This window comes from Sander vitreus, chromosome 2 (genome assembly GCF_031162955.1).
Source record: "Sander vitreus isolate 19-12246 chromosome 2, sanVit1, whole genome shotgun sequence".
Taxonomy (NCBI): Eukaryota; Metazoa; Chordata; class Actinopteri; order Perciformes; family Percidae; genus Sander; species Sander vitreus.
In genome coordinates, this window is record NC_135856.1 from 30,664,655 (window position 1) to 30,692,452 (window position 27,798).

The following is a 27,798-nucleotide window of genomic DNA, read 5'->3' on the forward strand; positions in this document are numbered from 1 at the left end:
ACACACGCAATAATTTAGTACCCATAAGTCTGTTTACTTAAGATTTTGAATGATTGGGTTAATAGTTAGCTAATTTAATGTAGAACATCACTGTTTTAGAATTAATTAAAGTTACATCTATGCCTGGGTAGCTCACCTGGTAGAACACATGTCCCTATATAGAGGTTTACTCCTCAACACAGCAGCCGCGGGTTTGACTGCAGCCCTTTGCTGCATGTCATTCCCACTCTCTCTCCCCTTTCATGTCTTCAGCTATACTATAAAAAAAGAAAGCCTAAAATCCCCCCAAAAAAGTTACACCTATTTTAGTCTGGATCAACGGAAGTACATTTCCAGGATAATTGCCTGACATCAGGCGTGTCCATCGTCTTCTGCTCTCTCTACATGTTGCCATTCTCTTCAAGAAACAACTTCGAGTTAGCGAGCTAAAAGCTGAAAATAGCAAAAATTTGGATCGTGCAACAAGGCAGGCTGCTTGGTTCTTTCAGGGAATGATTGGAAAGATTTACAAGGAATATGTTTAGGGCATTTACTCTCTAACTGGGACGTTTGGGACAGATTGGTGGGATTGCTGAGGATGAAGTACACGGGCGATACACTGGGATATATATATATATATATATATATATATATATATATATATATATATATATATATATATATACTACAAGAACCAATGAGGTTTCACCATGTGTCCAGCTCATTTAAATTGTTCACGTTACTGTATTGTGTGAACAGTTAACTTCGTTATATATTGTATGTGGCGTTTTTCTTTTGCGGGGGTGCAAATGTTCCACCTAAACAAAACTATTTTGCAGAGCCACCGTTGCTGGGTCCGGAGCTTAGCGCTAATGCGATAGTTGGTTTAAAGAAATGCAAACAACCCAGAGCGTGGTTTTTCTCCTATCCCAGAATGTATCTGTGATGTAACCAGACCTTACTCCACAGCGCTGTGGAGATAGGTCTGGCAATACAAGACTACATTTATTTAGAAAAATCTATGTTGCTCAAACTTAAAGTCAAACCTGTAATTCTAGTTGTATAAAGTATTAAATTACTTTTAATCGATTTTACAGCAGGTTACAGGGATCAGAGACCACAGCCTTGTAAAATACAATATTGGAAATTATAAGCCACAAAAATCTGAAAGAAAATCACATTCTTCAACAACAAATGAAACCCGAGGGAAAAAGACAATTAGCCTATGAAGCTGAGAAAAACATTTAAACACGAAGATAAAAGCAGGTCAGAGTTGATGGTGAGCCAAAACAAAGCAGCATTTCTTGAAAAAGAACGAGGGAGAGAACAGAGAGACGGAGAGGCTGCGGGGAGAACAGTGGCAGAGCTGTCAGAGGAGGACAGCGGATCGCTGCCCTCTGGATAGAGGGATTGCAGATAATAAAACTGTGGAGCCAACAGAGAACAGCAGAGGATATGGTGTCAGACCAGTGAGACAGAATCCTCTATCTATGTGTTAATACTGCTTAATCATTAGCTTTGTATGGTGTGTGAATAGTGCTAAAATGTTCAATATCTTGTGATGGTGGTCGCAGTTAAAAATGTGAGCAAGTAAGGTAGGAGTCCTAAGGTAGGAACTGACTGGTGGTGGTGGGGGGGGTCCTACATATCTCTGCCTCTGCTGAATTATTTATAAAATGTATCCCCCCCTCAAAGTGATCAATGCTACTTCACCAATAGACAATATATTATATACCTAAAATAGAAGTATTTTAAACTACGTTAAGCTGTGATTTGAACACATAGTGACATAGGAATACATAGTGACATAGGAACACAAAGTGACATAGGAACACATAGTGACATAGAACGATACAATTTGAGCAGCAGTTGCTGGTTGTATTTAGCTGCTACAGAGCTCCGGGATGCCGGCTACCAGCGGCAGTTGTTTAGCCGCCAGTAGGTGACTGTGAGCCAGCTACAGGCACCGCCAGATGACGGCCCTTCCAGGGACCGTGGTAGTGGAGTTTAGCCAGAGAAAGTGAGTGTCATTTGGCGACGACAGTTAAGTTTAGGCACCAAAAAAGACGAGCGTTTCCTGGGTATCGCAGCAAAGTGAATTCCGCACTCCGGCTTGAAAGCGCTGTGTTTTATGTTGGCACCATGTTGTGCTATTTCATTTTGAGATTATTTTCCATTGGATATTGAAGTTCATAAATAAGTGTTTTGGCATGGCTGACCAAGCAGCATTATATCCATGGTGGGATGTTTTGTTTAGTTGTGCATGAAAACAACATCAAAAAACAAGATTCTTGTAATCACACACAGAGCCTTACATGGTCAGGCACCGGCTTACACCAGTGATCTACTGCACCCTTATGTTGTCAGCAGATCTTTGAGGTCCTCAGGTCAGGGCTTACTGGCTGTTCCTCGTACTAAGCTGAAAACAAAGGTGACGTAGCTTTTGAAATAGTCGTTCCTAGACCGTGGAATGCTTTGCTTCATGTTTTAAGAGCTGCACCCTCTGTTGATATTTTTTTTAAAAGCAGCTAAAGACACATTTTTTTATTCAGGCGTTTGATTAGCCATATTGTTGACCGTACTACTATGTATTTTTATGTTCCTTGCCTGTGTGATTTACTGTGATTTATTGTAAAGATGGTAAACAGTGGAAGAAGAAAGACCTTGCTGGTTGGAAACTTCAGCTGCAATCATTACTAACAGTCCTCTACTTTTATTTTTTATTAAACCTTTATCTAACCAGGTAAGCCGATTGAGAACAAATTCTCATTTGCAACGACGACCTGTCACATTCACACAGTTACACATTCATATCTGGAAGCTGCCCAGTACAACCACAGTCTGATCTGTTTTTTTGGGGTTAAGGGCCTTGCTCGAGGGCTACTCAGTGGTGGTAATGAGGGAGGGACAAGCTCTGCTCTTTCACTTCCCTACCCAGATGTCGGTCTGGATATCCCAGTCACCAGCTCGCTACTTACTACTTACAGTAGTAACTGGGTTTTACTTTCAAAGGCCAAGGCTACATGAGTTTTTGGGGTTACAGGCAGGGGTTAACACGGGATTTGGCAGGTGGGGGGAACCCGAAGTTCAGGGAAGCTGGTTCGCCTGGTACTCCCGTTATGTCCTTCTTCCAAAGTGGTGAAAAACGCCAGGAGAAATGCCAGGAGTTGAGTTTACAGTAAAGCTAAATTATGACTGTGTTGACTGCATGCCAAGACCAAATTTCCTCCTAATGTGACCGGTTGCAATGCTGACAAACAATGTAGCATTTAAAAGGCAAATTTCTTTTAAACAGAGTCCGGTTCATTGCTCACTCCACATGAAACTGTCAGCATGTTAGCGTGTCGTTCTGTTTGTAACTGTAGGCTAATGACAATGTTATCATCACTTCACTCAGCTGACTTAAGCAGTTTAGATAACAGACACTCGACTATGTCCTGCTGTTATTACAGACACGTGAACTAACCACAGACACTGGACTCACCGCTGCATCGCTGCAGTTCACCACTGCTGCAGAATGCAACACCGATGTATGAAACTGCAAATCAGATTAACCCCCGGTTACAGGTTATGTTAAAGGTATAGTAAGCAATGCTAATTTAAGTTAACAACAAGAAGAGTTGGCAGAGAAACAGCAAAATGACTATAGAATACAAATTAAAAAAGAAGTTGTATGACCGGGAAAGGAGTTAGAGCCTTGTTAACATCGGTGAGGTGTTTCAACTCTGCAGAAACCTCCGTGATTTTAAAGGAATGAAAACTGATGAGGGGCTCTCGTCGTTATGGACAAGTAAGTAATAACGTTAGCTCAGCTAACAGGTCAGTTTAACCTCGTCCGTCTGCTATTGTTTGTGATGGCTGTGACTGTCTGGCTTTACAGCAGTAGCGACAGTTTGCCAATCCACAACCTAATGTGAGCTAACATCGACTCTGCCATATTTCGTTTAGTCAGCAGAGACACTAACAGTGGTGGTTGCTACGGTAAAGCTCATCTGGACTCTATAGCAGAGTTATCACTTTTTTCAAGAATAGCTAAGGGAGCTTTCACCATTCAAAGGTTTCAGAGCATTTCAAAGACGTGACATGAAAAGGTTTGACCTATAGACCTGGTGTAAAATGTAATGTAGTTATATGAATCTGGGGGGGTGGAGATTCTACAGGGGGGGTTGTATTTGTGTTTGTTTGGCAGTTGAGTTCGAACATCAACAATCTTCATGCAGCATCGCGTACTGCACCTTAAAAGAAAAAAAAGCCCATGAAGTCAAAATTATAGCTGTGTGTAAACTAAGAAGTATGATACATTAAAGTTCCATAAACGCTTACATTTGCCTCCTGTGGCATTCTGTACAGCTGTGTAACAGAAGAGGAGTGAACAAGAGCTAAGGGACAGCATTGTAATTAACTACTACGGTGTTACAATCAAAACAAATGTCCATAGAAATGTGAGATATATTAACTAAAACACAGGCCTTTGATATGTACATATAGTAGTGATGTAAACGTACCTTTTACAGAATCAGAAAACTTTTCAGACTTACAGGCTGCCTAAGTTACTTACATTACTTCAATCACTGATCACGTCAGCAAACACTTGATCAAACTGTTAAAAAATTGTCAATTAGAGCAAACCAAAAAAAGCCTGATTAGAGTAGTCATAGTTTCTACTTAGCATCAGTTACCAAGCGTCTTACAGTATGTGATTTCAGCAGCATGTAATAACCTGTCCTGCTTCCTAAATGCCACAATCTGTCCATGCTGTATTGTATCTAAAGTATGTGCCTATGCTCTGTACATCCCTCTGACGTGGGGCCAGTCTGCGGTCTCCACCAGCTGATCCTCTGACCCCTCCTGCTGATCAATACCGCCCTATCTGACCACTTCTATTTCTGGCCCTCATCCCTGCAGAGTCAGCCCCCTTCCCCCTGCCCTTCTTTTCCGCTAGCCTCGCTGGGACCGGTCTGGCACAGTGGTGCCCTCTGCCAAGTCTGACTCATTTAAAGAGAGACACATTATACAACATATAAACTGGGACTGTGTGTGTTTGTGGGTGTGTGTGTGTGTGATATTGTTTGCTGTTCCCATACAGCTCACTGTAGAATTTACCATTGAGCACAATTTCACATAACCAAGAGATATTAGCAGATGACCAGCAGATCAGGGACATTTTTTTATAATTTATTTACGAGGCTCCTAGTGTAAAAAGCTGAGTGACCCAAAAATGTAATGAGAACAGTGTATAAAAAGAGCCAATCTGACCCATATCCAGTTTAAATATGGAGCGACTGCATAAAAAGATACAGTTAATGCGACTTGTGTCTTGGCCCAGACTAAGACAGCTGCACTTTTAAAAGCACATCAAAGTTACAGCGCACACACGCACACACACGCGCGCGCGCGCACACACACACACACACACACACACACACACACACACACACACACACACACTTTTTAGTGGTCTTCTGTAGTTGCTGGTCTTCAGAATGTCAAATTTCAAAATGTTGAGATCCTTCGCTGCATCTGCAACCTGAAACAAGAGGAGACAGAACAAACCATTTAATGCAATAAAATAAATATATTACTGTCTACAGTAAAAAAAAAAGAAGTAAAAAAAGAACCATGTTTTAGAGTTGGGAAGCTGTACAGTTTTCAATTCAATTTTGTTTGTAGCGTCCAATCATAACATAAGTTATCTCAGGACACTTCACAGACAGAGTATGTCTAGGCCACACTATCATTTAAATTAGTTTTGCGCACAATGTGCAAAAATATTTATCAGGGGATGTTTTTAAGATTTCTTTTTGGGGCTTTTGGGCCTTTAATGGACAGGACAGCTTAAGACAGGAAAGGGGGGAGAGAGGGGGGGGATGACATGCTGCAAAGGGCCGCAGGTCGGAATCAAACCCAGGCAGCTGCGGTAAGGACTCCTGTAAGCCTTAGCAAATGGGGCGCACGCTCTACCAGGTGAACTACCAGGGCCCCGCCAAAAGTTGTTTTAAGTAAATTAAAATGAGTAATTTGACTCAGCTGAGTGAAATCAGCCCCATCCAACCACATTTTACAGTTCTTATAATAATGCTGTATCAGGAACATATTGCACAGGCAATCTTTGGAGAACATGGAATCTTCTCTTCCACTTTCCAATTCCCCTTTTAATTATTACAACCCTTACAGAGTAAAGTTTGGTACTCGTAATGTCACACAGTCTGGGGAAATGCACTATAACAATATGATCATATATTGTCACAGTGCATCCTCTTCCCAATAGTATAGGCCTTCTACATTATTATTTAACATAGCCTGACTAAAAAATAACAGGATATAAGATCCTATAAAATATTTTACCTTTTGTAATTAAGTTAAGGTATCCTTCATTATGCAGCTGACATTCAGCCAGAGGGACATGATAGTCTGCTGTCACTGAGGACCCTCGGCCTGCACATTATCTTGATGGCGTGCAAAAGCATGATCAAAGTCTGATTTACAGTATGACTGCCAAAAATGTTGGCTCTGACAGATGCATCACTGTTACAATGAAGTGCAAGGCCAGCATGTGTTCTCATTTACATCTTGCACAAGGTCAGTCTCAAATATGACTTAGCTTTTGTCAATTTAATTCAGTTTATTTAAGAAGTACAAAGGACAGAAGGACAATGCAAAATGATAAAACGCATGATTACACATGGATTAAAAAGGCCAGAATTAGCCAAAATGCTATTTTTCATCTGTAGTCTGTAGTAAAAACGATCTTTCATTAAGCCATTCGTCATCGAGCATTCCCAAAAAATATCTCTGCCTAACTCCTGACATATCAGCAGAGATAGGAGTGATTCCCTATAAGTTAAGAAAGTTTATAAAATGTTCTTAGTCCTGGTCCTAAAAGTTAACCTGACTCAGCCAGATGGATTGCTTCGCATTTGCTCGGCATATCCATCTGGGAACTTTCCGTTGGAGAACTTTTGGGAAGGGGCGAAAATACTGGTTAGCTGATTGGATAAACCATCTATCTATCACTAACCTGACTGAACAGGAAAGCATCCAGATCTGATGGTATAATGATGTATTTCAACTCAGAGGTGAGTTTACACCAAGGGGCTTCATCAACACCATACTGAAAACATTATACTATCATGCCACAGCTATTTCTATGCTGTAGCAGCAAAAACTGGAGCCTAACAGCGAGGCCCATTAGCAGCCTCCGTCATTATTTCCCCCCAAACAGTGGAGGCCGCAGCCTGCCTCCCCAGTCCAGTTAGTTTGGGCCCTAAAGCAACACAACACAAAGTAATTTGCGCTGAATAGTCACCCAGGACATTTTCAGTGCATTACAGAGGCAATCAGCATCAGCAGGCAAACTGGAGGAGAGTGACACTGAGCGACATAGCAGCAGAGGTAAACTGGAATCAGGAATTGCGTGAGAAAGACGGATAAATAGAAAAAAAAGAGAGACAGCCAGATGGAGAAAGAGATGGCGAGCTGTTATATCATGTTACAGGCGGCCACAGTGCCGGTCAAGGTGCTGAATGGGCAATAAAAGGACAGCATAATAGAGCTATAACGGCAAGAGAGCGTAAGGCTGACTCAGGGTCAGTGTAAGAGGAAAGAAGATGAGGCCCCCGCTGCGTCCACAGCAGCCGCAGGGTGTCCATATCTAATACTAGTTATTAGATATCGACACACTATGGTATGGCTGGTGATTATGGAGGTGTGTTATTAGTTCTGTTGGTGGGATTTCATGTGCATGTGAGTCCGTGCATGTGGGTTTCATGACTGCAAAATCATCACTGCAGGTGAATATCCATAAAACACACACACAGCACCCCTGAGTCTGTCCACACAGAACAGAACAACATGAAGTGGCTTGTTTCTCCTCTTTTCTTTGGAGCTGATGTTTTGTTACAAGTAGTAGCTTTGCAGAAATAAAGCATTAGGTTATTATAATTGGCTCCGTTTTGTCTTGCCTTGGTATTACCATGCAGCTCAGTATGTAGATCTGGGCACTATCAATGCTGGGATTAAAGGATAATTCCAATTCATTGCAATCTGGGTCTTTCGTAGCTTTGGCCATCGTCTCTGTCAGTAATGATAACATTGTACCCACGAGGCAATTGCTGGGACCTCTGTCAGATGAGGCAGAAAGCACCAACAGTAAGACGATCAGACAGGTTTTAAACAAACCCCTGTGTTAACCAAACCTATTTGAAAGAAGAAAAAAAACAAGGTGAATGGTAAAATTATTACACAAATTGTTTGTTGTGAACATCCATCAGAGTTCACAAACCAACGGCCTACTTCAACTTTGACCAACCAAACTTGCCATACATGTGCATGCACAGTTTTTCTTGGCCAACGAGGGGTGAGCTTACTTTCAGTTTGACCTCCAAATAAAGTTTAGATAATCAGGTTGGCTTGCTTACAACCCTTTCTGAACAAGATTGATGATTTAATAATTTTTTTGTCAAATACTCATGTTTCTCAATATGTGCAGTGAAATGTGATGGGTGGCATAGAGAAGGTGGTAAAATTGCAATAATAATAATAATAGAGTCTGTTCATAAACAGCACTTTGTATTCCTCCACACATCTGACAGCAAGTCCTGAGCTGCAAGCATCAGAGCGCCGGCCTGCTGGCTTCTTGCCTTGTGTGTGTGCATGTGTTCATGTCATTGTCTGATGTTTGTCTGATTGTTGGTCTGCTATGTTTCTATTGTACATTTTAGCATAATAGTACTTTTTACTAAATGTATTGTAATTGTTATATAGTTATGTAAATATGTAATTTTACTTTCTTTTAGGGTGACTTTTACCATCTGTCTAGGGACTGCAGATGAAAAATAGCCTTCTGGCTAACTCTGGCATATTGACAGAAATATTTATTAACATGCACTGTCCCTGTAATAAATAAATAAAAAATAAAAAAAACAAAGACGCACGGATAGATCCATCAACGCTTGGTCTTTGGTTTAGGAATAACTCATGAGTCACCACAGAGATGATATGAAGCTTGTCACTACTTCTGGCACCTCACTGATGTTGTCAGAGAAGCAGCGTAGCCTCTGATAGGGCAGACCAACACATGACTTCTCTCGTGAGCTCAGCTTCCCGTACCATCAACCCTAAAGTTTGGCAGAAAATTTTGGCGCAACGTTTGCCTTGTTAAAATCTGTAGTCACGACGAGGGAAGCATCTGGATACCTGGTCCGGGGCCAGCACAAGAACACCATCAGTATGTGCTTGTGGTGGTGTGTAAACAGCTGAGAAAATGATGACCAAAGTGAACTCCCGGGGACGGTAGAATAGACGGCATGATGCCCAAAGCCAGGTGAGCAGGAGGAAAGAGTTTTCACCAATTGTTGTTCTGGAAACCCGCAAGTAGAATACTGGGCAAGGGTGGACGGTGGTCTTACAGTAGGCTCTCAACTGGTCTCTCCACTTACATTCGTGAGTACAGCGTTATCATAACCGGTAAAAATAATAACCAAAACTACAAAAGTAAGACCCAAACTGGAAAAAAATAGAATTATCCTTGAAACCCTTACTGTAGTTGTCACTGTCGCCACTAATGGTTCATAAACCATCAAGCGAATGGCATAGATCAACAACTATACTTTAACTTCTCTCAAAGCTGATTAAGAAGTAATGATGTGTATCGCTGTTTTGTGCTGGTTTCCCCAACCACTTCCTGTTGTCACATAATAAAGACACAGCAGCTGATCTGCATGTGATCTGACAGAATGCAGGAGGAAAGTAAAGGCGAAGGCATAATTTCGTGCTCTTCCTCCGTTAAATATGAACCTGTCAATGAATGAAGATCACAGAATTGTTTTTTTTGATTATTTTTGTTTTTAAATCTGTACATTTCATAGAGGAACTGCATTTCATGTTTTGCTTTTCAACTCAATATGTTGTAACTGATGTAAAGTTGCTAAGACATGCTTTGTTGCAAATCATTGCTTTAAAATGTGTAGCACAGACAATGTCAGATTGACAATGACGAGTTCAAATAAATGAAAGTGACCCTTTCCAATATCTATTTCCCCACTGTCCCATCTGTTTTTTTTTTTAAATAGACACTACTTATAGTAAATATATCCCCACAGTCCAGTGTGGCCTTTACACACGTGCTTGCTGTGACACATTTTGACATTGCATGTGATGCTATTAAAAGCTTATTGTTAATGAAAGACAAACCATGAGTTTTGGAACCAACACCTTTAAAGTGTACACTGGAGCTTTGATGGCTTATGAGTCAGGCAATTAGAGTTGGTGAGTGTTACTCTAATAGGCTATTATGCATCTCTTCTAATTAGATTCAAGACATGATGATACATTAGGGGGGTATTACAGGGATGCAGCTCTAATTATAAAGAGGGAACATTTTAATTTTAATAAATATATTCAAGGATTATGTATTTATAGTTTATAATTACTTAGAAGAGTTTTTCCCAGCCTAATATAGGGCTGCAGCCAATAGAAAATGAATGCTTTGTGGATGTCTGGTAGGTCTTTCTACTGCCAGACTGCCAGACCATGAGCTGTGTGTCAAGCATTGTACAATTCTTAAAAAAAAGGAAAGCATCTTGTTCTTTAAAGGTTAAAGGAAGGGAAACCATCATGAGCCTCAAATTTTTGATGTTGAAGCTACAGGTAACCTCTGAAATGAAATAGAAAAGTGATAGAAACATACCAAGCTGATAGGTCACATTGTTCAGGCAGAGCTCCCCTTCATGCATAAATCACTCAAAACACACTAAATTTGATCATCTTCAATCTGCAGCTTTGGTTTTTTCACTTGTACAATAAAAAAATAAATTAAGCTAAGTATGAAAGCAACAACAACATTTTCTGTCCCTAATAAGTGAAAAAAGCACAATCACCAGAACGTTTAGCTAAAATAGAAACATTACATAAAATAGACATACACAACAGGAATATATATTTTCAAAATTATGCAGTAAAGTAAAACAGTCCAGGGGTCTCATTTATAAACGTGGCTGAAAATGTGCGTACACCACTTCCCACGTAAAGGTTGCGATTTATAAAAAAACTACCCTACCATTAGATAACGGTAGAACACAGAGTAGCCTAAATAACCAAATATCTGTCTTTAATACTGTGCATATATCATTAAATGTTAAAGTCTGGAAATACAGCCATTAAGCTCTCGCGCAATCGTTACCTTTAATGTCCTTGTTATCGGTTCGAACTTTAATACTGTTTGTGACAAAACTGCATGAAGAAAAGTGTGTTTGCCTATTACAATTTCTTTCATCTTCAATTGTATCTCGGGGTGGGGGATACCACTAGTTGATGCTGTGATTTTGGTAAGGTGTCTACAATCACAAATTATTGTAAACATATAAATACTGCGGTGACCCCCGTGCGTAATGCTGCAGGATGGCACTGCAGGACTACGCCAATGGAAGAATCAGGAAAGAAAGCGACTTCAGGGATCACGGCTAATATGCCGATTTAAATTCCTTAAAGCTGTGCTCTTGTATCTATGTACTGAAATGGGTCCAGTAGAGAGGGCAACATGCCGGAACTGTGCCATCCCGGTCCAAATACATGTCCTCGCCACTCTAGGGGAAACCGGCTGTTTCCAGAGGGAAATGGCAGACAGCTAAGTGTTTGTAGTCAATACATCAGGTTTACCTACACTGTGCGAGAACAGGCCGAAATTATAATTCAATTTGCAGCAATTCCTGAACGTCTGAGAAGGTTTTTGCTTTTTCTCCGCCAGTCATCATGATTCGGCGTAACGAAAGAACAACTGCCAGGGTCATTAACATACTGAACAGCATTCATGATGTGCTTTGCATTGATTACTTATGGTTAAAAATGGACGTGTACAGGGCGGGATAAGAGGCTGATTCACGTACGCACACTTGTGGGTAATCTGTGATTCATAAAGGGAACATTGCTTGAATAAATAAAAATAAAAAATTGTTTTATAAATCAGATTTTTTTTTTTGCCGTACAGCATTTTTGGCTTTTGGACGTACGTACACTTTTAGTAAGGATCCTACGAACAGTTTTATAAATGAAACCCCAGGAAACTGGCCGTTGCCACTGAATCTTAACTGGAACTTCATCATCACTCTTGGTGACTTTCATTCCGATATAGTTTGTATATTGTGTGTATATATTAGTGCTGTCAAACGATTAAAATATTTAATCACGATTAATCGCATTACGTCATAGTTAACTCGCAATTAATCGCACATTTTATCTATTCTAAATGTCCATAGATTTCTTTTTGTTCAGTTATTTTTTCTCATTTTAATGCTTGAACATGGAAAAGTGGATCGGCTTGCTTTGTGCTTTTGTCGCCTGGCTTTGACGAGGGCAAAAGGGCGGAGAATTCGCATCAGCTGTGTGCTTGGCCATCAAGTGGTATTTCAGACTGGACGTGCTGCGATGATAGCTCAGTTCACAACGACAAAACACACAGAACACTTTGGTCTTGTCACTGGAACCATTTGGCAACTTTTTAAAAGTAAACTTTCCATTCAGAATCTTATTGGCATCCATTTCAGCGTCTCGCGCTTGCCTGCCACTCAAAACGTAACGTTAGCCTACTACTCTTTGGCCGGCTCGCAAGCCCAAACAAGTGTGTGCGGCGTGCCTGTTGTTTTGTTTCCGGTCGAGCTAGATCCGGTGTGGTGTTGTAGTTTTTCTAACGTTACTAGTTGTTGCAACAGCATGTGAAAAAAACGACAAAGTTCGCTATGCCAAAAAGAACGTTAATCTCGCGATAAAAAAAATTACGCCGTTAAAATGGGTTTGCATGAACACCGTTAATAACGCGTTTAACTGACAGCACTAGTATATATATATATATATATATATATATATATATATATATATATATATATATATATATATACATGCGGGGTCCCACAGGGATCCATTCTTGGACCACTTCAGTTCAGCTTACATGCGGGGTCCCACAGGGATCCATTCTTGGACCACTTCAGTTCAGCTTATACTAATGCTGAACAAACAAATCTTTTCTATTAACACTTTGATTTTGGTATGCACACAATCAGACACTCTCCTGCTATCTCTGCTTTTAAATATTAACAAACTATTTGCCAGCGATCAAAATGAAAACCTTACAAACTATATTTGGGTTGGCTGGTTTCCTCTTAAGAAAATGCTTGCATAACCTCAACTCTGTAATGCATAATCAAGTTATAGACATCTTTTTTTCAGGACAACCTGGGCTATCAGGATGACATGATACATGAATGTATACATTGTTAAATAAGGACAAAAGAAAAAACAGAAATTGAATCTCACAGAAATGTATTGAAATCACACAGAAAACAATAATGAACAAGCCTTTTGGTTTCTCCCAAGTCTTGGCAATCAGAGGAAACTAAATTAAACACTAACACATAAAAAACTATTTAGATTTTCCCCTGTGGATTTCTATCATAGGTTAGTTTGAATATACAGTATGTATTATATTTTGTCTTATGTTGACGTTCTCATTTATAGTACAGTTTATTGTTCTCATAAAGTACTGTAAGGATTGTTCTTTATTTTCTTTGTTTCTGGGGCTTGTGTTCTGTTCTCCTTTTATAATGTAATGTTTTGTTACGCTTGAATGTACTTTGAACTGCATTTGTATTAAATGGAGCTTTATAAATAAACTTCATTGTGAAAATGTCATATAAAAGGGTGCTGTTTAACCTGTCCAAGACAGTGTCAGACACCTGCAGGATTAGAGCTAACTTTCATTAAGCAGTCATGGAGGCTTGTGGAAGCTGAGAAAGTGTAGTATGTTGAAAAGGCTGTATGTTTAGTTTTTGTTTAAACAGCCCCCCCCCAGCTCAGAAATAAACGAGCTTTGCCATGAGCAACACGCTAACGTGCTCTCTGTTGATTCACAGGTACTGAAAAACTCACTTTTTCATATTGTATTTGTATATTGTATTCTCATACTGCTTGTATCAGCAGATTATCTAAATGTTATAGAAATTGTTGTGTGATGTTGTGAGCTGATTTTGAGGTGTTCGTTTTAGGAGTAAAAAGCGTAACTTTGAAGCTAGTTGTTCCGACCAGTGTCGGCAGGCTGAGTAGTTCTTATGAACTTCGGTTTTACAATGTAGTTTTTCATAGTAGTTTGTAAGTGTAAGTTACTGATATTAGCATCCTGTAACATAAGAAAATATGTTCTATCTAGTAGTATTAGCCAGCCAGCAGTGAGGAAATGGTGATGAGAAATACTGTTTCAAGCTAGTTTTACATTCCCGGTCATTCAGTAACATGGCGATGCCATCTTGTCAAGCGCTAATATTAAGTGCACGTGTACGAGAGAACATGATGTATAAGAATGTTGTATGTATGGGTGTGTATTATGCTACGGTTAAATTTGTGTTAGCAGGATAGCATTGGTTATATGACAAAGACTGTAGGTGTCTGAATCCAGTGAATGTGAAGTGAAGTTATATTATTTTGGTATCTTTTAGTATTTTAAATTAAGCCAAGTCTTGTATGTGTAATATGTGTTAAATCATTTGAATTTATGTGCATTTATTTTCTGTCAGACTGTTTCATATTATTTATCATCAGTTTGCGTACACCATTTTTTAATTTTTAAACGTTTTATTATCATCTTAACATGCACTTTTATCAGAGCTAATACATAGCGACAATGTGAATGTATGGGAACTGTATGCAATTGTTTCAGAAATAAACAAGCTTTGCCGTGAGCAACACGCTAACGTGCTCTCTGTTGATTCACAGTTTTCTTAAGCTACGCAGTGCTTCCTAGCATGTGTAGCCATTGCTGCCGGTCCAGATTCCCCCTAGGTCTGGTGCTGGTAACAAAAGCAATGAAAGGGGTTGACCTTTGACCATCAGCAGCCAGGTGCACCATCATCTCTGCTATCCTGTCTGACCCGTGTGTCTGAGCTGGACAGACATGGTCAGCTCTGCTTTCATCGGTCTGCAACAGTCTAACTGTCAGCCAGACATACAACATGCACATGTAACAGAGCGAGAGCAGCTCAGAGGGAGCCAGTGACGATCTGTGCGACACTGTAAGCTAATGGGAACAGTTCTACATGCACCTAAAACTTACACATGGCTGTAGCAAATGAACATTTTTCTTCTTCTTCTTTTTTTTTTTTTTTTTACAATACCTTAAAAATATATAACCCTATTTTACCTTGTTTGAAATCTTTTGTCTTTATTTTAAAGCATGGCTCTAGGGAGGGCAATGTCTGCCAGTCCACCCATTTGGTCCAGGCTGAAATATAGTCTCAGTCATCAGTAATCAGAAGTGGGTAGTAACCATAGACTGTAAAAAATGATGGACATAGCTTCAAGGTCTGAAAAGTGAAGCCAATGTAGTGCCCTAAACCTGCATTCTATCTCATTTCCAGCAAGGGGCAACTCCGCTGGTTGCAAAAAGAAGTGACTGTATAGACGTCTATGGGAAAATGACCCTACTTCTCACTTGATTTATTACCAATAAATCAAGTTGATGGTCTCAATTGCTATTTTCAAGTTTTATTTAATATAGCATGATGTTCATTTCGTAAACTATGGTCCCCACTTATTTTAAAACAGGGTATGCTTTCCCACATAAAGCCCTCAGAAAGAGGACAAATGAGAAGAATTGGGCTTCTGCACATACATACAATCCTTGCACCACCTGCATGCACAAAGTGGAACACAGACACAGAAATGGCACATACTAAGTAAAACTCATTGTGGGACTGGCTCTAGTGGCTGTAATTCTGCACCAAAGCTGAATTTCGGGAAAGAGACTTCAGATACAGTATTAGGGGACCACTAAGGCCTATATAAAAGAGACTTCAGATACAGTATTAGGGGACCACTAAGGCCTATATAAAAGAGACTTCAGATACAGTATTAGGGGACCACTAAGGTCTATATAAAAGAGACTTCAGATACAGTATTAGGGGACCACTAAGGCCTATATAAAAGAGACTTCAGATACAGTATTAGGGGACCACTAAGGCCTATATAAAAGAGACTTCAGATACAGTATTAGGGGACCACTAAGGCCTATATAAAAGCATCCAAAGAGCACCATGTCATGGGACCTTTAAAGCATTTTCTATCATTTTATAAAGCAAACAAATTTGATTATTTGAGAAAATAATTGATAGATTAATAGACAATGACAATAATTGTTAGTTGCAGTCCTAGTTCTAAGTACTTCTGCAAATTATTTATGCTAATTGGTGAACTGAGTGCAGACTTGATTAAGATGCCACTACCATACAACTCATTAAGAAATAATGAGTGACCTACAGTATAATTTACATGTTTGCAAATAGGCTTGCATTTAGATTAGCATATCAGTCCGCGTCCCTCTCACTTAAAGGACAATTCCGGTCGATTTCAACACGTAGCTCTATTGTTTGGAAATTTGGAGTGCTGTCCGTAGCAAGAAAAACTAAAGCAATCGGTACTGCCTACACCGAGTTATCCCCCTGCTAGCGTTAGCACTCAACAGGCTTAAACAGGGCAAGTTTTAAACATGCTTTTAGCCACTAAACATGCTTGAAATGTCATTACAAGTGCCTACCCATGTGCAGTGATTCCTTCCGAGGGAACACAGCAAATTTGACTGGAATATTGGATTGTATGAGTTCGACAATCTACTAGTGTGGACTTGACCGGAAAACAGAAAATAAACAGAGGTATGTGCACTAGCTGGATTAACACAACTTTTATGCCTTTCTGTCACATCTACTGCAGTCAGATTCGCTGTGTTCCCTCGGAATCACTGCACATGGGTAGGCACTTGTAATGACATTTCAAGCATGTTTAGAGGCTTAAAACACGTTTAAAACGTTTTCTAACGCTAGCAGGAGGATAACACGGTGTAGGCAGCACCGATTGTTTTCGTTTTTTTTGCTACTGACAGCACTCCAAATTTCCAAACAACAGAGCTACGTGTTGAAATTGACCGTAATTCTCCTTTAACAGTTACTGATCAGAGTAGCATTATGATTTTGTCATACAATAATGCTACTCTTTGTTTGGTAATTTTAAATGGGCCTCAGTCCTGTTTTGGTCAGAATTGCAACAAACAGAGAAGGAAGAAGAGAGAAACACAAAGAAACCCTGTACAACATACTGTACAGGCTTCAACAACAGCTGGCTTCTGGATTTATTGATGTGCAAAACTAAATTTACACATGATCATACACCCACGGCCATACACACACATAAAAACACACACAGGTACTTCTGCAAACGCATGCATACAGAAACATTTGCACACAAAAACCCCCAAAGTCAGCACATTTCTAGATGGTAAACAAGCCTGGGAACTGCTTAGCCATGCTGGTCAGGCTTCAGGCATTACGACTGCACATAACATGCACACACGCTCACACACATGCTCGCTCACACACACACACACACACACACACACACACACACACACTCACACACTCACAAGGCTGTAAACATTAGCAATATTTTACCATTTCCTCTGCTAGGCAGTGGATCTTCAGGGGGGCTGAGCCCTTCACTGGTAATAATCTCCTTTACATTTCACACTGCCAGGGAGATGAATCATGGTGGATTGCGTCACTGTGTGTGAGAGAGGGAAGGCCTTTATGATCTGTGTGTGTGTGTGTGTGTGTGTGTGTGTGTGTGTGTGTGTGTGTGTGTGTATATATATATATTCAGGGGTGTAGAGAGAGGCAAAGGATCTTATTCAGACATTGTCAGCAGACCAGAGGTTCAGAGCTGTTTTCCCTGATTCAGATGGGGTTGCCTGGAATTTTGTGTACTACAAAGGTGATGGAAAATTGCAAAAACATAACGGCCTTTTCAAATATTGTACTTTTGTTTTTGTAAAGGAGAAAAAGCAGGCTCTGCATCTTTTTATTTACACAGAGAGACTGCCACAGAGGACAGATGTCTGTAAAATATAGTTATGTATCTAAATAGTCTGAAGTTTGGAGTTATAAGACAAATGCACTGATCTTTCAGAAATATACTATAGATACTGCAAATAAACTTCCAAGTATTTTGCAGGCTGCTCACATAATCACCTTTACATTGCTGTATGTTCTGTTGTTGTCATGTATTTTGTGGTTTCTGCCATCCCATACAAAAATGGTATCTTATGGGAATAGAACCAGTCTAAACTGCTTAAGATTACAATCCTTAAGCTTTTCATGGAATCAACCCCTGTTATTGATACTGTTTATACTCAGTATTGTTTTAGCACAGCCATTCAATGTATTTACGTTCTATAAGGTAGTTTTGATTGGCTTGGTCCTTGACTCAAATAGCCTTCACAGGAGATTCCCAGAAAACGCTGCAGCATTTAACCCTTGTGTTGTCCTCGAGTCAAATTTGACCCGTTTTCAAAGTTTTTTTTATATCAGAAACAGGGGCGCCGCCAGGAATTTTAGGCCCCATGACAAAAAATCTAATTGGGCCACCTCTGTGCAGCTGTTGTCACCACATCTCTAGGACCTAACTGTCCCATCAAAAGCTTTACATAACTCTTATTAAAGGCTTGCAACTGTCTTGCTTCTTGTAGTTCAATACTAGTACTAGAATTTGACAAAATGGAAAATCCTCTTAACAAAATTATTATTATTATTAATTATTATTATAATTATTAATGAAAGACAGAGAAATCCCCACAGACTCCCTGCAATGATGCTAACTGGCATGTCATTGAACACACATGTTGCTCACCTTCTTCACTGGGACAGGGAGGGGCACAGTTAGGGGGAGACTGGGGTGCTGCTGACTCATCTGTTGTTAAGTCTGCTAAAAGGGGCAGGGACAATGATTTAATATGAATATCTTGCTAACTATTTCCTTGCACTGATTAAATGATGATTAAATGTTAGGCTAACACTAGTCTGTAGCTAGCTAGCTTATTTCACTATGGACATTAAGCCAACAGGTTAATACCACTCACAGACTATAGGCTACACACCTTTCTTGGTGAAAAACTGGGTTACAGTCTGACACCCTTTCCTTTGTCTTTCCTCTCTTTCTTTTCTCTCTTTCCTTTTTTGGAAACCAGATTTTGATTTAACGTTACTTGGCAACACTGTGGTCACTGTAGTTCTGCCTATAGACAGTATATAAGAAAAAAACATCTGCTACGGAGCCATAACGTGAGGTACAAGGTAATGGAGCCTTTTATACATTGTCGTGTTTCTTTAGAAATAAACAATGGACAAATAGAGTCTTTAAACGCTATAGATGTAAAGTTATTCGCTGTCAAAGTGACGTCAAAATGAATGGCAGTCAATGGAATGCTAACGGGAGGTGATGGCTTATTAGCATCAAAATGGCGCCATAGGAGGTTCGCGGTCCGAGGAGAAGCTTACCCCCTTGGTTCTGCCGCATCTACTGACTGCAACTACATACCGTCACTGTGTGCGCTACGGCAGGACCAAACCATTTCATGCAGATACAGGGGAATGGTCGGTCTATATGGATGTTTACTTTTTGGTCAATGGGGATATTTAACTTTTACTGCCAAAAACAAGTAAAAACAAAGAGATCATTAATTGTATTATTATATTTGAAATATATATACTGAATGATGATTAGTTTTTACCTATTTTCTGTCAGTCATGGGCCCTTGGAATTGTCCTAACTTTTCCCCCCTATACAGCGACCCTGATCAAGATATATCGACTCAATATTGTTATCGCAATATCACGTTGCGCAATATTACATCAAGGGGTGCAAGATATATCGACTCAATATCGTTATCGCAATATATCGAAAGTGTCGCAATAAGTATGCAATATTTTGTTTATTTTGTGGAGCGCTGCGTCTCGTCCGTTGGCTGTGTGGCTTAGTTATGTTGGATTTAGAGCCTGCTTGAAACGCTATAATGATCATGTTGCATAGGCCAGTTACCGTGCCACTTGCACGTTAGTGCACGGGTCCACTACGTGACAAACCCTATGGAGCATACCATGTGTGTGCATATTTCAACAGAGTGACAGTGTAAGTGAAGAAATAGAGACAACAAAATGGAACGAATCCATCCATCCATCCATCCATCTTCATCCGCTTATCCGGGGTCGGGTCGCGGGGGTAGCAGCTCCAGCAGGGGACCCCAAACTTCCCTTTCCCGGGCCACATTAACCAGCTCTGACTGGGGGATCCCAAGGCGTTCCCAGGCCAGGTTAGAGATATAATCCCTCCACCTAGTCCTGGGTCTCCCCCGAGGCCTCCTCCCAGCTGGACGTGCCTGGAACACCTCCCTAGGGAGGCGCCCAGGGGGCATCCTTACCAGATGCCCGAACCACCTCAACTGGCTCCTTTCGACGCAAAGGAGCAGCGGCTCTACTCCGAGCTCCTCACGGATAACTGAGCTTCTCACCCTATCTCTAAGGGAGACGCCAGCTACCCTCCTGAGGAAACCCATTTCGGCCGCTTGTACCCTGGATCTTGTTCTTTCGGTCATGACCCTGCCTTCATGACCATAGGTGAGGGTAGGAACAAAAACTGACCGGTAGATTGAGAGCTTTGCCTTCTGGCTCAGCTCTCTTTTCGTCACAACGGTGCGATAAATTGAACGTAATACCGCACCCGCTGTGCCGATTCTCCGACCAATCTCCCGCTCCATTGTCCCCTCACTCGCGAACAAGACCCCAAGGTACTTGAACTCCTTCACTTGGGGTAAGGACTCATTCCCTACCTGGAGAAGGCACTCCATCGGTTTCCTGCTGAGAACCATGGCCTCCGATTTAGAGGTGCTGATCCTCATCCCAGCCGCTTCACACTCGGCTGCGAACCGATCCAGTGAGTGCTGAAGGTCACAGGCCGATGATGCCATCAGGACCACATCATCTGCAAAAAGCAGCGATGAGATCCCCAGCCCACCAAACTGCAACCCCTCTCCACCCCGACTACGCCTCGATATCCTGTCCATAAATACTACAAACAGGATTGGTGACAAAGCGCAGCCCTGGCGGAGGCCAACTCTCACCTGAAACGAGTCCGACTTACTGCCGAGAACCTGGACACAGCTCTCGCTTTGGTCGTACAGAGGGTGGATGGCCCTGAGAAGGGACCCCCTCACCCCGTACTCCCGCAGCACCTCCCACAGTATCTCCCGGGGCACCCGGTCATACGCCTTCTCCAGATCCACAAAACACATGTAGACCGGTTGGGCATACTCCCAGGCTCCCTCCAGGATCCTTGCAGAGTAAAGATCTGGTCCGTTGTTCCACGACCAGGACGGAATCCGCATTGCTCCTCTTCAACCTGAGATTCGACTATCGACCGAACCCTCCTTTCCAGCACCTTGGAGTAGACTTTACCGGGGAGGCTGAGAAGTGTGATACCCCTGTAATTGGCACACACCCTCTGGTCCCCCTTTTTAAAAAGGGGAACCACCACCCCGGTCTGCCACTCCTTAGGCACCGTCCCAGACTTCCACGCAATGTTGAAGAGGCGTGTCAACCAAGACAACCCCTCCACACCCAGAGCTTTAAGCATTTCTGGACGGATCTCATCAATTCCTGGGGCTTTGCCACTGTGGAGTTGTTCTCCACAAACTACCTCAGCAACCTCCACCAGGGAAATTGATGCCAATCCCCCCTCATCCTCCAGCTCTGCCTCTACCATAGAGGGCATATTAGTCGGATTTAGGAGTTCCTCAAAGTGCTCCTTCCACCGCCCTATTACCTCTTCAGTTGAGGTCAACAGCGTCCCATCCTTACTGTACACAGCTTGGATGGTTCCCCGCTTCCCCCTCCTGAGGTGGCGAACGGTTTTCCAGAAGTACCTTGGTGCCGACCGAAAGTCCTTCTCCATGTCTTCTCCGAACTTCTCCCACACCCGCTGCTTTGCCTCTTTCACGGCGGAACGAATCAGCGAAGAGAAAGAAAAGTTTTGTCCTGTTCTCTTTATTTATATAGTTTATACTGTCCAACCAGTAAAACATGTCCTGTTCTGTAGACATGGTCCTTATTTATTTATTTATTTATTTATTCATGTTGTACCAGTCCAATATGACAGTCAGTTGAAATAAACCTTGTATTGTAAGAAAACTTGTATAATTTGTTATGAATCTATTTTGATGTGTTTTCCCGTAACTTTTGTAATTTTACACATTTAAAAATATCAAAATTGATATCGATATCGCAGTATTCATAATCAATATCGCAATATCACATTTGGTCAATATCGTGCAACACTACCATGAATTAAAAGAAAAAAAAAGCTTTGAAATAAGTGACAAAAAGATTTTTTCAAAAAGAGTCAAAAGCATAGAGAAAGTTTTGACCACACAAGGGTTAAGCGTTTTTGGAAGGTTAGGCCTCAAATGGTTAAAGTTAGAGGGTTAAGATTAGGATGTTTTCACAAATCTAGGGTCACCATCTAGACCAGAGATCTTCAACAGGTGGTCCGTGTCCCCTAGGGGGTCCTCAGAGTTAGTGCAGGGGGGCCACCAAATTATGTTTAAAAGAATATTTTTTTGAAAGTTTCTTGTCTGAAAATATACATTAATATGAATTCAACATATTTATCGCAAAGATAAATTGGCCTATTTGTGAAAAAAGCATTTAATTTACACATTGAAGATAAGCTTACTATAGGTAAGGTCCATATGGTAGCCATACAGTTATAGTACGCTTAAGGATTTACTGTGCCTTCCACATGTATAAAGTGATAAAATTACCAATGTGGATACCTAGGGATTGGAACTCCCCCTGAGATCTCAATATTCAATATCAATCAACTTTATTATTATTGTTTTCTTACTCCTCTCGTTGCATTTCATACAAACAGAATGACCAATCAGATATTTCCAACTACATGTTATATTCATAATATCAGGTGTGCAAACCAAACCGTGTATTATATAAATATTAAGTGGCATCTCGCTTGGATTCACACTGATGGTCAAAGTGCAACCAGGCTCATTTTACCTGGGGTTTAAAAATAAAATATGTGTGTACCGCAAACGTGCTTGTGTGCAGATGCATCTCTGTGCCATTTGTGTGTGTCTAAATGGGTGGATTCGTATAAACCTTTAAAAAAATGTGCACACACGTCAAGGTTTGGCTTCCAGGTCTTCTCATTTCACACAAATCCAAAAACCCTTCTGAATTATTCAAAGTTCAGCCTTTTTTTTTATTTCAACCTTTCACTATCCAAATGAGTTGAGTTTAACTAACTCGTACTGAGTTCCTTCTGCGCTAAATATTCTTCCATGGCTTCATCTAAGAGCAGTCTGATGAAACAGAATCTCAAGAAAATGCAGATGGCTGGTTTGGTCTCATATTTGCACCTTTTTAAATCGTTTTTTTTATTCGAAATGTATAGCAGTGTTCGTCTCACTTTCCCCACAACCACATTAAACATAATAGTGTGAGTTAAGTCATGTATGTATGAAGAGAAAGAGTATGAAAAACTCCTGATGGGTCACATCTTTGAAATACTGTACTGACGCATGCAGATTAAAGTTAGGGGACTACTGGGACGTCAACCGTGATGAAATGGAATTTTCGAGTGTATCATCTGCAGTTTCAGGTCTCAGGTCGACACTGTGTGACGTTAGCAGTGACCTGACTGATGGGGACCTGGCAGTGTGACAGAGACAGAGACACCTGCCATCGAGCCAGTCCCCAGCAGATGCTGGCTACCTACGCAAGCCGCTGATCGACTTCTGACTTCTTGACAAGTCAAGATCAAAGGGTGAGTTTTTAAGAACTTGTGCCTTCATGATTCAAAATGACATCCACAGGACATTTCATAGGAGTTGACACTTTAGTGTCTAGTAGCGGTAGCGGTAGCAGTAGATAGAGTACAACTACAACACTGTATAAGGGCTACTCTTTTACAGACTAAGATTTCACATCCAAATAAACATGAATTGCTTATAAATTAAATTTAGTTTTCTTATGCTACAATATATAAAGTAGTTAATGTAGCTCTACCTAGACCAGCTACAACATTAAAAAGTTGTTTATACACCCAGTTATGTTATGTATATGGTACAGCTAAAACTAATGCAGTCTAATGCAACAGCAGTAAATCCTACAAAGTTTATAATGTTGGGAGGGATGTTGATTCAACCGTACGGCCATTTTGGAGCCTGTAGTTTGTGGTGCTGCTAAGCGGTTTCTAATATCTGCCCTCATTGATACAAATGGGGTGGACAAAATATTAAAAGGAGAGTGTATGTTACATATGCATGAGAAATAAATCCAATTATGTAATTTCTTTGTAATACTGTAATGGGGACATTCTGCTTGCTGATAATACTTTAAGAGTAAGATAACACCAGCAATCACCGGACGCAGCCCATCAATCAGTCTACGGACTTTTGCCAGCAGGTGGGTGAGATTTAACTTCAGTTTAGTTACTGCTGTCTGTCGGCAGAGAAGTTTACGGAAAACAGAGTCAGTTGGATAATGACATAAAGTAAACATAGGGTACAAGCGGCCGAAATGGGTTTCCTCAGGAGAGTGGCTGGTGTCTCCCTTAGAGATATGGTGAGAAGCTCAGTTATCCGTGATGAGCTCGGAGTAGAGCCGTTACTGGAGCCAGTTTTGCGTCGAAAGGAGCCAGTTGAGGTGGTTTGGGCATCTGGTAAGGATACCCCCTGGGCGCCTCCCTAGGGAGGTGTTCCAGGCACGTCCACATGGGAGGGAGGCCTCGGGGGAGACCCAGGACTAGGTGGAGGGATTATATCTCCAACCTGGCCTGGGAACGCCTTGGGATCCCCCAGTCGGAGCTGGTTAATGTGGCTTGGGAAAGGGAAGTTTGGGGTCCCCTGCTGGAGCTTCTGCCCCCGCGACCCGACCCCAGATAAGCGGACGAAGATGGATGTTGTTGTTGATGTGTGATTTATCAGTGTCTTTTGTCATACCTAGCACTCAACTTTTTGGTCATCATCTTCACAAATTTGCAAAAATGATTCCAGATGCTTGACTTTATTCACATAGGAAAGGTTGCAGCCATGAAGTGACATGTTTTACTGTCTGTCTATCTATTTTAGTAGCTAGGACAGTGCTGCACCTAGGCCCACACACACACACACACACACACACACTAGAGTGCGGATCGGGCCACATTTTTCTGTCCGAGCCTGGCCCGCGTCTGACAGAGCAGTAACCGAACCCGACCCAAGCCCCACAGGCATTAAGATATTTATTTCCGAGCCCGACATTTCTCATACTAATGACACATGTATGTTTGTTTGTGTGGAAAGCCCACTTTTATTAAGCAACTGTAGGAAGGCATTCGGAAATGTCAACAAATGAGCGCATCAGCACACACGGGGCAACAAGCTCACGTTAACACAGGCGCGCACCTACATAATAAGCTGTTTTAAATTTAAAATGTTCAATGCCTTATCGCGCTGATGTGACCGAGCCCGACCCGAACCAGAACATCATTTCCAAATATCTGTCCGAACCCGGCCCAGGTACCCGACGGCCTCGGTTCGGGTATCCATCCTCGAACACACACACACACACACACACACACACTTTTTTTAATAGATGAAATGCGAAAAAATCTGTGAAAAGTTTGGTTGTACAACAAAAAATTTAAATTGGCTTTAAAGCAACGTTAGTCAGTAGTTTTGGCCACAACAAACTTAAACACGCGCGCGCACACACACACACACACACACATACACACACACATTCTGTCTGACAATAACAAATTATTTGAATTAATGTTGACGCATGAATAAATAAATAAAGTAAAATGACTATTCCTTTTTTAATGTGCTATTCTGGATTTTGGTTGAAATACATATATAATAATAATTAAATTAAATTAAATTATTAAAAACACCCAAAGCATTAGAATACTGATTTGGACGTTGATTACCATGGCAACGATGGAAGCTTCCGTTCACAGATGCAGCAGCAGTAGTAATGATTGTTTCATGAAAGTAGTAGTTAAGGTAGTAAGAGATAGTAGTAGCAGTAGTTAATTAGTTAATAGTAGGGGGGGTTGCACTACAACACTATATTTATATATAATATGTTGGAGGTTCTTGGAGGTTCAGTTAAAAAAAAAAAAAAAAACTCACACTAAATACTTCCCAATGAACTAAACTTCATCAGGTTGATTTCTTTAACCCTTAAGCAACGGCCCTCCTGCCGACGGCCGCAGGAGATCCTTGTTTACATGATCCTGTTCAAAATGATCCAAATTAAAATGCCAGCTGTGGCATTTATTCTTTTTGAAACAGAAAGCGAAGGTTTTAGTCTTTCGCATGTTGTACGCTCGTGATGACGCAATCACGCCACGAGACGCCCGGTGCAAAACCGCGTGACACCTTTCTATTTCAGATGAAACTATAAATACACTGCTCATAAAAAAAAGCATATCTCAAAAACATACAAAAAAATACATAGTTCAAAGGACTTACAACTACTACTAAGTATTTTTTCTACATTTTTGAAATATTTTGATATGCTTTGTTTGTTTATTTAATCAAATTTGATGAAAACACATTATTTTTGTATTTATTTTAATTTATGACACAATTTCAATACTTCTGATTCATTATTATGGTTTATGTGACGAGGCACAGGGAATTAGAGGACCCAAAAGCAGAGATACGGCAGGCAGGCAGGCAGGAGAAGGTTTGAGCTTGTGGATTTATTAACACAAAAAAACAGGGAGCAAAATGAAGGAGAACACAAACTCACAAGAACAAAAGATCACCAGGAAAACACCAAATAAAGGCACATTGGTGAAACACACTGACAAAAACAAACTGACTAGGAAAGACACGAACACAAACAACAATCTGACCAGAGACAAAGGAAACACAGAGGCTAAATAAACTAGGTAACGAGCAAACACGGGACAGGTGACACCAGGGCTGGGGAACAGGTGGAGCACATTAGACAATCACACAGGCAGGAAAACACAGGAAGCAAAACTAGACACGACAAGACAGAAAACAGACTATCAAAATAAAACAGGAAACAGAAACATACACTACTCAGAATCCACAAAACAGGATAAATCTACACAACAGGGAACAGAAATATACAGAATAAACATACAAAACAGGAAGCATACAGAAATACGCAAACAGGCAACAGAAATATAAACAACCCCAACAGAAATATCCATAACCACAACAGACTTACATAACCTTTTAGCCTGGGTTGTACTGTACTTTAGGGATATGAACGGTTGAAGATACTCCAAGAAATGACATCACAATAAGCTAAAATGCCGATGTAGGCACTGGCGGACCATTTCTATTGCAGAGTTCTAAGGGTTACTTACTGCTACGGTAAATTCAGATGTAGCCAGTCTCATTTGACGGAACTGCCACTTAAACAACACCTACACCATCTCGACTGATCAAGAATTCTGAGCAGGGAAAAACCAGTGAACAATGAGAAGAGTCCCTGTTGTCTGTCTGTCTCTCCCTGCCTTTCTGCTCCAGAGCAGCTGCTTACCAATAGCAACCATCGCTCCAAGAGATGCCGCCCCCTCATATTGAATTCTGATTGGGTCAGTGCGATACAATCCACTGCAGCATCTGACAGCTGTGTACCAGAGTGAGAAGGTGATGGAGGGCAGGTAGAGTTAGAAAGACGTCTGGGGACAGGAGAGATGAGAAAGAGGGAGGGAGGCAAAAGGCAGGTGAACGAAGAAGAGCAAGGTGTGATGACAGAAGGAGTGAACAAAAGTGGAGGAAGAGAGAAAATGAAGGAAGAGTAAAGAGATGTTCAGAATGGGAGAAAGGCCGAGGGGTGTGAAAGACAGAAACCAGACATGTACAAAGAGAAAGAAAGGATGTTTGAAGCTGCCTGACATTAAAGCTCAGGCTTT

General features: G+C 41.0%; 1 protein-coding gene across 4 annotated transcripts in view; it reads right to left on the reverse strand.

Annotated features, from left to right (window-relative positions):
- Window positions 1-5,133: 5,133 nt before the first annotated feature.
- The window catches only part of LOC144527559 (endonuclease V-like), a 100,386-nt gene continuing 77,721 nt past the window's right edge, over window positions 5,134-27,798 (reverse strand). For 3 of the 4 annotated variants that reach the window (XM_078265707.1, XM_078265729.1, XM_078265699.1), the window contains one exon: window positions 5,134-5,506. The gene's annotated coding sequence lies outside the window, so the exon portion shown is untranslated. Of the gene's footprint in view, window positions 5,507-17,459; window positions 17,569-27,798 lie in introns of all 4 variants that reach the window. The other variant, XR_013502835.1, reaches the window with a different exon arrangement.